Here is a 15159-nt window from a genome sequence, read left to right as displayed (position 1 = left end):
CTATTATTTTACCTTCTTTTTTTAGTGCGCCCTCATCCCTTCAAGAACACAGATGGCAAAAGTTGGACGTCAGAAGAGCGTTACGTATATATTTACACAGAACAAAGGAATTCAGAGTTTCGGATCACCTGTTTGTTAATTTTCAGGGTCACTTAAAGGGTAAGGTAGCTTCCCGTGGTACTTTATCTCGTTGGCTTATTCAGGCTATCGATTTGGCATATTCTTCCTCAGGTCTTCAGTCTCCTGCTGCAATCAAGGCCCATTCTACTCGAGCTATGGCTACCTCATGGGCAGAAAGAGCACTTGCATCTCCAGAAGTCATTTGCAAGGCAGCATGCTGGTCATCTTACAACACCTTTATCAAGCACTACCGGCTAGACATTTTCTCTGCCTCTGAAGCTGCCTTTGGGCGTAAGGTGTTACAAGCCGTCGTGGCATAGGTCCCGCCCAGAGGGATTCTTGCTATATCCCATATGTGACTGCCACCATATGACAGAAAAAAACAGAAATTTTTACTTACCGTAAATTCTTTTTTTCTTAATATGGTGGCAGTATTATTACCCTCCCTCTTTATTAAAGAATTTTTGCATTGGATGTTTGCTTGGTCTGGTTTTTTTTACTTGTCACGTACTGGGGTAGGTTTTGCGGTCTGAGCCTTTATACCCAAAGGGGGAGGATCCTTTTTAAATAACTTGTTAAAAGTCTTGTCCACAGGGAGGAGCAAACCCCATATGTGACTGCCACCATATTAAAAAAAATTAATTTTGCCTTCTTTTGGATCAACAGCAACAACATATGTGAGGAAGGCTGAACTTGATGGACACAAGTCTCTTTTCAGCTATGTAACTATGTAACTATGTAAGATGGGCTTTGTGAACATGGACCAGTCGGTCATTGGAGTTAAATCCACTGTTCAATTACTTTGTTTTGGGAATAGGATGTATTATCTGAATCCAATTCCTTGGGTTGAGGTTCACAGCATGTTCCAGTGTTTTCTGTAATGTTGTCCATTTGCCAGTCTGGAGGCTGCATGTTCAAACGTCTGTTCCTGATCTAGACTAGATCTTTATCTAGACTGCCAAGTCTTCATGTATCCTGTTTCTCTATGGTCTAAATGACTGTTTAGTAGTGATGTCGCGAACATGAAATTTTCCGTTCGCGAATGGCGAACGCGAACTTCCGCAAATGTTTGCGAACCGGGCGAACTGCCATAGACTTCAATAGGCAGGCAAATTTTAAAACCCACAGGGACTCTTTCTGGCCACAATAGTGATGGAAAAGTTGTTTTAAGGGGACTAACACCTGGACTGTGGCATGCCGGAGGGGAATCCATGGCAAAACTCCCATGGAAAATTACATAGTTGATGCAGAGTCTGGTTTTAATCCATCAAGGGCATAAATCACCTAACATTCCTAAATTGTTTGGAATAACGTGCTTTAAAACATCAGGTATGATGTTGTATCGATCAGGTAGTGTAAGGGTTACGCCCGCTTCACAGTGACAGACCAAACTCCCCGTTTAACGCAAAGCAAACAACCGCAAACAGTCCATTTGCACAACCGCAAACTCCCCATTTGCACAAGGTTGGATACCAAGCTAGCCATGTCCCGTTCCTTGTCCTCACTGATGTCATTGAAGGTCTCTTCCTCCACCCAGCCACATATAACACCAAGGGTCCCCGAAAGGTGACAACAGGCCCCCTGTATTTTTTTTTTTTAAATGTACACTACTGTTACACCAGATATGAATTGCACTGGTGGGACACTGTGCCCTGGCAGGCCCTGAAACACACACGTGTGAATGAAACTGACTGCTATTATATTACAGTCAAAAAAGTTTTTTTTTTTTTTTTAAATGCAAGTTATTGTGACACCAGATATGAGTGGTGGCACTGGGACCACCTTAAAAATATTGGATATCCCTAAAAATCATGACCACTATATACTTTCTCTACAAACCTCTAAAACGAACCAAACTACTCATCCATCCGCTATACCACTTTATCCCACCTAGAACTAGTGCCCAGTTAAAATACTTGACTCTTACTTACCCACACTCAGTCATGCCACACACATTTCACCACTAATCTCACTGAATCCCTCTGACTACGGCTAAATTCATCTTCTACATCAGAACACTACTCCTAAGATTGGGTTGTATCCATGTCTCGGGTCTTTCATTTAGAATAGGGGCAGCTTCGGTCTCCTTCAACACTGACACTCCAGTGCATATTATTAAAAGATTGGGCAGATGGAAATCCTCAGTCTACAACCGATATATTCCTCATCCCGAGAAATGAGGAAAGCTTTTAAAAGTTTGGCTTTGTAAATTTGATGCAATAAGTGTGTTTTTCTTTAATACCTTTTCACACTCTTTGCATGAACCCGATTTACATATATTACTGATATGTTTCTGAACATATATATTATATTATTCACTCACTCACTCACTCTCTGGGCAGGCCTAAGACATCATGCTGCCTAGGTCCAACGATAAATGACTATGGGGGATAATGTATAATAAACACAGGTTACTGGCTATCGGAGGGATAATGTATAATAAACACAGGATACTGGCTATGGGAGGATAATGTATAATAAACACAGGTTACTGGCTATGGGGAGGATAATGTATAATAAACACAGGTTACTGGCTATGGGAGGATAATGTATAATAAACACAGGTTACTGGCTATGGGAGGATAATGTATAATAAACACAGGTTACTGGCTATGGGGAGGATAATGTATAATAAACACAGGTTACTGGCTATGGGGAGGATAATGTATAATAAACACATGTTACTGGCTATGGGGGGGATAATGTATAATAAACACAGGTTACTGGCTATGGGGGGATAATGTATAATAAACACAGGTTACTGGCTATGGGGGATAATGTATAATAAACACAGGTTACTGGCTATGGGGGATAATGTATAATAAACACAGGTTACTGGCTATGGGGGATAATGTATAATAAACACGGGTTACTGGCTATGGGAGGGATAATGTATAATAAGCACAGGTTACTGGCTATGGGGGATAATGTATAATAAACACAGGTTACTGGCTATGGGGGATAATGTATAATAAACACAGGTTACTGGCTATGGGAGGATAATGTATAATAAACACAGGTTACTGGCTATGGGGGGATAATGCATAATAAGCACAAGTTACTGGCTATGGGGAGGATAATGTATAATAAACACAGGTTATTGGTTGTGGGGGATAATGTATAATAAACACAGGTTACTGGCTATGGAGGATAATGTATAATAAACACAAAAAAAAAAATATACAAAAAAAAGAATGCAGCTTCAGAATTAATCTAAATTGTATGCTGTCTAGGAGGTGGGAGGGTCTGCTGCTGATTGGCTGGAATGTGTCTGCTGACTGTGAGGTACAGGGTCAAAATTTACTCAATGATGACGAATAGGGGGCGGACCGAACATCGCATATGTTCGCCGTCCGTGGCAAACGCGAACATGCAATGTTCGCCAGGAACTATTCGCCAGCGAACCATTCGGGGCATCACTACTGTTTAGTTACTTACACTATAGGCTATGAATTTGGCTTAGGCTCCTGATATTATCTCTGCCAGGTCTATCAGATACAGCCATGACAAATTATTTTTATTATCTACATTTTGATATGGAATGCTACTTGAAAGGTCAAAAGAGAAAAACATTCTCAGAAAAATAATAACTATACTGTTTGATTGTCCTGCATGCTAAATTATAAAATTAATATAAATTTGGGTACCTTGTTTGGTTTAAGTTCATTGGGAATTAAAATTTTCAGATACTATGTATGAACCAGACCACTGAATATCACTTTTATTAAAGAGTTGCTTGAGTTCAGTTATCAAATACATACCATACCACCTGACCTATGTCTTTAACTGCTAACAGATTTTAACATAATAACAATAAACAAGCCAGATGTTCTCACACTTTATTCTCTTTCATACTTTTGGCCACCAAATCACATTTCTCACTTCCTGCTTTTAGCAGAATTACACTTTACACAAAATTGAACTTCTCATATCTAGCTAAAATACATTGATTTGTGTTATGACTTAATCCCACTTGGGTCTCTCGATACAAGTTGTTTTAGTTCTCTATCGTCCCGGTATAGGCCAGATGTTGATTACATCATTTTTTCCCTAGATGGTTTTTAAATCAGAGTCCTTTTGTTGAGATTTTACTGAGGTTGCATATTGCATACTAATCTAAATGCCTCATCCCCATCACTATACGTTTAATTGGGTTCTTATGTTTCACTATTCATAAGTTCCACTCTGGAAAGTTACTTACGCCAGCGAGAACATCAGTCACCTGCAAATCTTGACAGTGTTAGGATATCTTTTTCAACTTTCTCACTGCCCACATTCTTCCATAGACGTTTAACAATTACCAGTGGCATTATTTAGCAACACAAAATAAGATTTCTGCAATATTTTAGTGTTTACGTGTTTAGTTTATGCATACTGAAAAGAAATAACAAAACTCACATGCATTAAATAAACCATTTGCTTTTTGAATTTATATGAAATGTTAGTTTTGAAATTCGCATTAGTCTATGCAAAAAAAGATAAAATAGCTGTATGAGATATAACAGTGATAGATCTGGTTGTTCATTCACTAACCTTCATTTAAAGTGTTAACAGGACACTGATAGCAGCATTTGATTGGAGGAGCGTGGCATTTGTCCATGCCTATCTACCTCCAATCCAATGCTTCTCTATCTATCTATCTATCTATCTATCTCTTCACTACTTGGGTGACACACATAACCTGCTACTGTTTACTTCTGTGTAAGTAAATTTGCATTGTACACTTTAACTTTGATCTGGTTGCACTTTGTCTTTTTCATCATTGAATGGGACTACCACAATAAAAACTACACATTAAGGTACCTAAGTTTGAGTGAATACATCCTTCAGGCTGCTACCCCCATCTAAGCATACACATCAGAGGTTAGGTGGCTGGGTATTTACTTGCGTTGGTGGTTGGACTTCATTTTACATGACCCCTAGTTGTCTAATTCGCTAAGGTTTACTGCGCCTCCTTTGGAGGGTCTAGGGGGTATGGAGGTCTTACAGTCCTATATTTCAGCCTCTGTGTCTCTGTCCTACATCCAAGGGCTCTCCCCGCCTTTTCCCTGTGTTTGTTTGTAGCGTGTGTCAGGTGTCCCGGTGTAGTGCGGGTCATGTGGGTAGCCCATCTTCTTCTGTATTAACTCGTCTGTTCTCTCTACCTATTGTCTGTCCTATGTCATATGCCCCTGAGGGGTGTTATGGATCCGTCTAACCCGTTCGTGCATGGTATGTTTACCTCCAATTTACGCACCCTGAGATAGAGTTCCCACTATGTGTCCAAGGCGTACCTCGCCCTCTGTACTTTAGGTGCCTGAAGGAGGAGTGAGATGCCGTGCTGGTACCATTGGTCGGATTGTCACTATCAGAGTGTCAGCCATGGATTGAGATATCGAAAAGGCGGATGTACCCTATTAGGTAGGGTCATTAGGTAAGTTCCGCTGTCTCCTTTGTGAGACAGATATCGCATTAAGAGACTGATGAATGAATAAATAAAAGAAACAAGAAAAAATCCTTACATTACAAAATTATTGTGAATAATGGGATTTTCAAGATATTCAGATATTTATAATTTAATTATTTTTGTGGTATAATGTATTTGTTAATTGTTATTTATAATTGTTACTGCTTCAGTAACTATTCAATAATTGTTACGCATAGAGTAGTCATGATGCCAAATAAAATGATGTGTTATTTTGCAGTCTTGAATAATTAAATGTACAATGTGTCACTCTTTCACATTAAACAGAGACACCATAGCAATCAGTGAAGACAAAAAAATATTGAAGGTTTGGATGCTCTAAAAGTGATTTTCACAAATGCTACAAAGTCTACATATTCTGAGCTTTTCAAATATACCCCCAGAAATAGGCAAACGTGTTACTAAAATGTTATCTCCATGAGTGAGACTAAATCTCCATTTAATTCTCGGAAATCTTACCACAAATAGTAGCTTGGATAATAAGCAATGTCATTTACAGTATGACTCATAAAAGGACTCCTACATGGTCTATAAATGTCAATGCACATCTTCCTAGATAAAGGCAGTTATTAATACTGATGGGTTTTACTGTTGGTTAATGTTGTTGTAAGCCTCCGATGCAAGAATCTATAATAACTCAAGTCCTGAACATTTCTTGTTTTTGAGAGAGATAAATGCAGTACATCTCATTTAGTCATAACTTAAAAATGCTAATAACAGTGAAAAAAAAAAGACACCATCAAGAATGGTCAAAGAATGTACCACTTATAACAGATATTTAACGGAGATAAGTGCTTGGCTACTATGAAAAGAATTTATGTTAACAGACTGTCTTACCGCAAGTCGGCCAATTAGAAAAATTAAAATTAAAATACAGGGTAATAAATATAAATGTTATAAATTGACTACAATCTCTCTCTCCCCCCTCCTCTCTCTCTCTCTATATATATATATATATATATATATATATATATATATATATATATATATATATATATATATATTTATATTGAGTTTATCTTATATCTTAGTTAATTATTTACAGATTAAACTGACACGTACAGTGAATATGTTACACATTATCAAACTAAACTTGCAAGAAAATGTTTGTCAAACAAAAGAAAGTGATTTACAAAATATATTGAATTCATCCAAATGAAGATTATAAAGTCATAATCTGAAGCAAAAGGCTTTGATTAGATCCTAGACTTTGCAATGTATGATTCAATAAATCAGTAATTTTCATTCATCTTTTGAATGTTGGTAAAGAGCGGAGTCTGTCTGAGCTTAGGCGGTCTTGGCATTAGCACATAAAGTAGCACAGAAGTATAATTCAGCGCTTATGTAAGATGATTACAGTCCAATGACAGCTCAAACACCAAGTGTAGAGTCTCTCTTTTCTCACTGATGTTTCATATACATCAGTGTTGTACTTTTGTATGTGAGAGAGAGTACAGCACAGAATGTGATCCTGGCAGATAAAGCACCAGAAGATGATAAAAGAAGATATCAATGCCTGCATGCAAATGAGAAGGCATATGCTAATGCTAAGTAAAACAGGAGGTAGGTGCAGTGCCTAAAAAGTCACTTTTATGGAGCTTCAATGCAGCTCCAACTGATGCGCCTGGGGGGAATGATCCCCGCCTAAGAATAAAGTGCAGTGTAGGGTATAGTGTAGTATATAGGGCTTAGGAGTAGGGGTAGGTATAAATATAAAATGTGTACTCACATGTAAAGGAGCCGTAACTTTGACTCCAAATTAGCGTTTGATATATATGGAAAAGAACAAATAAAACAACAATAGTGTACAGTGACAATAAAAAACAATAGCAAGGTAAAAAACGATATAGAACAGTATATTCGGTACACTTAACGTGTTTCACCTAAACATCGGCTTTCTCAAAAGTGTTTGAAAGAAAGAAACCCTATGTTTAGGTGAAACACGTTAAGTGTACTGAATATACTGTTGATTTCAGGCAATACAACAATACAATGTACATCATTATTGCACAGATTTCCTTTGACTTTTCTTTCATTTTTTATTTATTCTCTTATTTCTTTATATACATTCTGTCTAAGAATTTTCTTCTGTCAAAGAAGAAAATTAAACATTCTAAGTCACATCGCTTTCTGGTAGTGCATCAAGGAAAATGGTATAGAGACAGTTATTATGCAGTCTAGTGGAGAGTAGAATTAACTACTGTAGAGTAATGTGTTGCAGGTGGAGTGAAGTGCATCAACTGATGGCGACCCTCATGTTCGATGTCGCGTTCCATGCACAATGTGAATGCATGTGCAAGGGTACAATACGAGTTAGTGTTCTATTACAGGCAGTCCAGTTCATGTCAATTTGATCATGCCAAATCCCAGCTGAGCATGCATACTTGCTTATTGCAGAGCATTTGTATTGCCACATGATTCAAGCCAAGCTTGACCATTTATAACCATATGGCAATAATAATTCTAATAATTTATATAGCACCAAAATATGTTTTGTACAATAGATAAAACAAGACAAACAAGTAAATCTAACAAAATAAAATTGGCATATGGGAACAGTAGGGGAAGAAAGCCTTATCAGAACAAACTTTGTAGGTTCTTTGCCCTTTTGTGGTTTAAGTGAACCATAAGTGTTCTAGTAATTATGAATAATATCACTTCTGATCTATTCCACTGACTTGGCTTAGTATATCTGTTTTTGTGACTTCTGGTATTCTAATCCGAAACCAATAATGTTTTGGCACACTGTACTGATTTACCTTCATACAGGTATTCCGATATCCTTGCACATCATGGTCTGGAATATGTCTCACTTTTTTTTTACCTAAATTTGACTTACATTTATGTGTCTGACCAAATTGTCAGCCAAATAGAATGGTATTTTACCTGTCAGCATTCAGTCAATATTTGTGATTTTGTGTGTTCTAAGCATTCGGCTGATCCCTGGTTTATCCTTTTATTAATAATTTATTTGATTTAGTGGCTATTCCATAACCATCAATCATCTCTTTTATTGCCAGCATTGATGGAACTTTGAATAACGAATCAAGCAAAACTGTTTGTCCATTGTCTGTGTCATATGTTTCATGTCCATTGTCGGTGTCATATATTGCATTTGTTTCCTCCATATGGTGAACAACCCACCCATCGGCCAAAATTTGGACAAAATGCAATTTGTTTAAAACTGGACGGAGAAGTCTACTGTATACTTGATGACCACTGAAATATACAGTCATTCCGTTTTTCCAGCACTCAATTTCAATCACTCTCCCAGTTAAACTCAATTACTCTGACACTCACTCTGAAAACAAACAATATATAAACGATGTATGCTGTATATAAAAACAAAAGGTACGTGTTTAAAATAAGTATTTTTACTGTGCGCTATCTCACATGTTTGCACTGTTAGCTAACCATAAGCAAAAGAAAAAGATAGTGTATTACAAATCCAAACTGATGTTTGAATGATGTAATCATTAAATGACTGTCACACTTCAAGAGCATTTTACCTGTACAGTCATGTTTTTGGCTTGAAGGATTACCTTGCTGAACCATTTGCTGTGCTGTTAGCACAAGTGTTTATCCAGATATAAAGAGTCCTATCACCTTTCAGACAGACAGGCATCATATTGCTTCTTTTCCACTATATTCAATATCCTGCAATTCAAAATATACTGTGCACAATACCATAATATTCAGATTCCTAGCTAATATATTTATTTTATTATAACATGTTGATAATACAGGTATCTGGTTCTTGAAAAAAATAAGTAGCAAATTAATGGCAATTTATAATCTACTTTTAAATGTAGGACAAAGATGCTGGCCACAATATTATCTTTTTGGGAAAAAAATGTTCTGTAAAATACTAGACTAGGAAGTGAGGACGGAGTGACAAAAAAGAAAAGAAAAGAAAACAAGCACTAGACTACTATAGAGAGATTGGAGGTGTCAAATGAAAGTAGAAAGGGAGAATTAGGCTTCTGGTGCACTGACTGCAAGGGAGAATCTTATTATATTGGTCAGCACCGCGCTGTGCGCACTGAGGGAAAAATATAATTTTGCACATGATTAGCATTAAGCAGTTGTCGGCTGCCTAAGTCCAAAAGGTGTAAGTAGCCCCTGGTGAAAAACTGCAAATATCTTTGAATGTGCAGTGTTTCAATCAGAATCACTACACATACAGATTCCTTCCACCATGACCACTTCTAAAAGCATACATAACTTTTTATCCTTTTCCTATGCATTAACCCCTTAAGGACCAAACTTCTGGAATAAAAGGGAATCATGACGTGTCACACACGTCATGTGTCCTTAAGGGGTTAAAGCACATATATCTGACAAGCCTCAATTTGCATATGAATAGCCACCACAGAATCTGGTGCAGGATGAAAGTGCAGAGTAATCCCTTAATCTGCCAGAAAGATCCTTTTGGGATGAAAAGTACAATATAAGGTAGACCCAGTCCTGTTGGCGATGACAATAGGGGAACCTTTCTATGGTGTGGACAATAGCTTCTTGTAGGTCACTTTCACCTATGCTGTATCACCTGATTTGTCCACTTCAGTGTCTCTCCACTTTGCATGCTCTGTGTTGCCAGAAGACTGTCGTATGGGTGCTTGTGAGGTCCAGAGTACAAGGTGGATACGATATTTGTTTATTCCTATGTGTTTCATGAGCCCTGCACTCACTTCCTCAGGGAATACAGATGAACACCAAACTACATAATCTATTTATATGTGAGTGTGAATTGTCTTAAAGCCAACAAAGATTTCACTAACTGATATTACAAACAATAATGTGCAGATCCATGAAATATTGTCCAAAAAGAAAAAGTTAAATATAATCATTGCATTTATATATTTCACATTTCATTTAGTAATTGGGGTGTGCAAGTCTGTATCACTAAGGAAGGGAAGCAATATCCCCCCACCCAGACGTTTGGGGGTTCCTACACCAATGAATATACTTCCTCTGAACTGCCATTAGTTGAAGCTTGAGCAGGGATTAAATACATTTAAACTTATGATAGTCTTGTCTGTTCTCAGATTTTTTCTACAGACTGTTTTAACTTAGTTTCATATTGGTAGTCTCCTTAGTCTGAAAAATAATCCAAATGTGGACCTTTTTCTCACTGTGCCTAGAATGATATCAGGTGTAACTCACATTTGAGGGAATAAAAATGCTTAGTATTTACCTTGGGTTTCTATCATTCAGCTGGGACCTACCTTGTCTTTTCAGTACAACCAACAAGATATGTAAATGCTGTAAGTTCACTCCACAGTTGCAAAGAAGTACAAGTCCATCATAGCACAACTACTACTGCTGAAATTGTCATTATTTTCCATACACGTCTACGTCATAAAAAAGAAGCAATATAAATGCATTCTGTTACAAAGACTTTAGAGTATCTGATGTATCAGAGAATAATATGAAATGACCCTTCTTGCATTTTTCCTCTAGTAACACCACTAATTTGACATAATGTATTGTACTCAAGAGAAATAATGTATCATTACTCTCAATTTCCATACATCCATAAAATAATGTATTTTGCATAATTCAATTTTCTCTGGAATTTAAAGGATACAATACTTTATATATTAACTTTATTATTTCAACCTCTGACATGTAAAAATACAGTGGATACAGGAACCTAGGCTTATCGGTTAGCAAAATAAAGACACTTAATAGAGATAAAAATAAAAAAAATCCTAGAGATTATCATCCATTTTCTCTTTTAATAAAAAAAAGTTTTTACAAAATCAAAAACCTTTTTTTAAAATGCATAAAACTTTAAGAAAATTTATTGTTTACAATTGGATCATGTATTCCAGTTAAAATAACATTTATTTTGCAAAAAATAAAATAAAAAAAATCTATAATTTTAAATATCCATTTATTTATTTAACCTGACCAATAGCGACTATTATTCAGAACGCTTTGCAGGTTGCATGAGATGTTAAATTAAGTATTGCTATAAGTTATGGATTGACATTCTTCATTTTGAGTTTAGTTATTACATTAGGAACACACCTGGGGGAGTATTATATATATATATATATATATATATATATATATATATATATTCAAATGTTCTAAGAGCTAGGAAATGGAAGCATTCACTTTTCCAGAAAGTTTAACAAGTTAAAAATGTTATGTCACGGTGCTGAAGACACCTAATCTTCCTCTTCAAGGGTTCTTTCTGCATTCTCTTGTATTGAAGCTTGTAATAGAGTACAGTGGAACTTTGGAACTCAAACGGTCCCTTATTCAAATAATTCAATAGTCGAACATAAAATTAGAGAAAAAATGTCTCGGTACCCAAACAAAAACTTGGTACCCAAACAAATGTCTTGGCATTAACCTTGTTGGTACCTCGTTGGTATGATACATCAACCGCTAGCACTAGACAGAGTGACCAGAGCTCCACTCTGTCAACAACCAGCTCCATTCTTTCAGCAAACAGAGATGACCAGTAAAGTGAAGTTACATTTTAATTGAATTTATATTGTGTTTATTATTTTTCTTATATGATTTTATGCATGTATGGTATTATTAAACTGTAAAATTTGCATTAAAATGCTCTAATTATGGGAATCTGGAACGGATTAATCTGATTTACATTAATTTGTATGTCATCCATGTTTGTATGAGTGCCAGTGTGTGTATGTGCATGTGTAGGTATATGTTTGTATCTGTATAGGTGCCAGTGTGTGTGTGTGTGTGTGTATCTGTGTGTGCACCAGTGCATGTGTCTGTGAAGGTATATGCTTGTATCTGTGTGCATGGGTCTTTGTAGGTATATGTTTGTATCTGTATGTCAGTGTGGGTACATGTTGGTTTCTGTGTCACTTTGTGTTCCCCATATGGGTATATATGTATACATCTCAGTATTCACACATCAAAACTACATACCAGCACACTCCTACTATCAAATGTAAACACTACATGCAAACACAATCCTGAATTCAAAGGCACTTTACACACACCTCTGCTTTTAAGTAGCAGCAGTACATATTAACACACATTAAAATGTGAACATTATACACAAATAGACCCCTTCATTTCATACATGTACTCCATAAATAAACATGCTTACACGGCTGCTGAAAATGTTGCCAGTTTATGAATGCCAGTAATAAATAGTAATTATAAAAGCATTCAAACCAACAAAAACTGCTCACAAGTAAGACCCTGAGAGGATGAGCAAATGGTACATCCCCAATTGGCAATGCATCATGGGATATGTACAAAAGATGTGGTGGGGGGTCAAAATAATTTCTTGCACCAGGGCCCTCTCTGCATTTTTTCATCCACTGGTTTCCATGACAGAGCAGCTGAATGCAAGCTTCACATCACCAAGTACAATAAAAAGCATCTGCTCGAGTGGTGTAAACCGAACTATGGAGCAGTGGAAACATGTTTGTAGAGTAAGGAATCATGCTTCTCTCTTTGGCAGTCTGATGGGCAAGTCTGGCTTTGGCGGATGCCAGGAGAACATTACCCGCCTGACTGCATAAATGCCAACTATAAAATTTGATGGATGAGGGATAATGGTATGGGGTTGTTTGGAATAGGCCCCTTAAGGAAATCTTAATGCTTCATCATTCCAATACATTTTGGACAATGCCATGCTTCCAACTTTGTGGAAACAGTTTGGGGAAGGCCCTTTGCTATTCCAGCATGACTGTGCCCCAGTGAACAAAGCAAGGTCCATGAAGACACGGTTAGATGAGTTTGGTGTGGAAGAACTTGAGTGGCCTGTACAGAGCCCTGACCCCATTGAACACCTTTGGGATAAACTGAAATGGAGATTGCAAGCCAGGCCTTCTCATCCAACATCGGTGCCTGGATTCACAAATGCTCTACTCGATCAATGGGCAACAATTCCACATAATTACTTCAAAATCTTGTGGAAGGCCTTTCAGAAAGAGTGAAAGCTGAAAAGGGGGAAGTGGGGGAAACTACTTATTAATGTCTTTGTATTTAGAATGCTATGTCATAAACGTCATTGTTGGTATAATAGTCACATGTCCCAATACGTTTGTCCATATAGTATATTTCTAGTGGATGAACTTACACTATTTTTCTTTCCAAATACTTGAAATGTTTTACTAAGCAAAGGGGAAAGAAAACTGGGATTCACAGCCAAGGATAAAATGTATACAGATCCAGTGGCGGATGCAGAGCCTGATCTTGGGAGGGGCACTTGTAGATTATTTAAATAAATAATCCTGGCACAATAACCACTACAGCTCAGTGTAGTAGTTGTGGTGCCAGTAGTGCCAGGATCCCACCCCAGAGTAAGTAGTCATACCATTTAAGAACAGTTTGACAACTTACCTGGGGTCTGCTGGGATATAGGGCATAGGAGCAGTGGTGTGTGTTTGGGATACGTGTGTGTGTGAAAGGTGCAGTGTGTGTGTGAGTGGTGAAGTGTGTGTGTGAGTGCGTGAGGGTGGCAGTGTATGTCAGGGTTGTAGTGTGTGTGTTAGGGGGCACTGTATGTGTGTTTGGGGCAGTGTGTGTATGGGGGGCACTGTATGTCTGTGTGGGGCAGTGTGTGTATGGGGAGCACTGTATGTATGGGGGGGCACTGTATGTATGCGTGGGGCAGTGTGTGTTTGGGGGGACTGTATGGGGGGGTCGTGTGTGTATGGCACTGTATCTGTCTGTGTGTGTATGGGTGTGATACCGGAGAAACTGACGGAAGCCAAGCACAGAGAGATGGACACAGGTTTCTTCAGGAAGGAAGAGATTCTTTATTCGATTCACCGACCAGGACTCAGAGGGACTAATGTCACCAAAAAACAGCAAAGTCTGAGTCCTGATCATACAGTGTAGGTCCCTTATATAGGCATGTAGCTCCTCCCATAATCAGTTCAACCTACACATACTCTTATCTAATCAACCGAATAGAGACTAAAATCCTGTTTGACCACATGGCTTGCCCAGCACAATGGAGGAGGGGAAATACTCGTATATCCTGTATTCCTACTTATGCTCCTTACACTACTGATTGTATCTTAGCTACGTGTAACTGACTTAACTGGTACATCAACATATGCAAGTGCACATACCACGTGGCAATCTTGTCCTAGTAAATTTATTTTTACTGAGATTCCACCACATTCCCCCCTTTGATGCTTCTGATATTTCACAATTCCAGATGCATCACTTAACCATAGTTTGCTTACACCTTAGGTTGCTATGAACCAGACCAGACTTTGCGACTCCCTAACGATATGAATCCCTCAACATTCCTCTTCCTGTACTAGTTCTCCCTGATTTAGAGCCTCATACCTATATATAGCCATTATCTGTGCAGCAGCCTTTCTCTCTGCTATATTCTCTATAATGCTCTGCACAGACCTAACTACCAAAGGAATCAGACATGGTAGGAGAAGGCACAGCATCAAAATTAGCATGACTCCACCTACCAATGCCTTAAGTCCTCCAAACTGCTCATACCAATTACCAAACCAACTACTTGGATTATACCCTTTCCATACCTGGGCAGGCACATGCGCTAGTTTAACCATATGGCTAGTAAGCTCAGCTATTGCTTGCCC

This window comes from Pelobates fuscus, chromosome 5 (genome assembly GCF_036172605.1).
Source record: "Pelobates fuscus isolate aPelFus1 chromosome 5, aPelFus1.pri, whole genome shotgun sequence".
Taxonomy (NCBI): Eukaryota; Metazoa; Chordata; class Amphibia; order Anura; family Pelobatidae; genus Pelobates; species Pelobates fuscus.
This window is presented reverse-complemented; position numbering follows the sequence as displayed.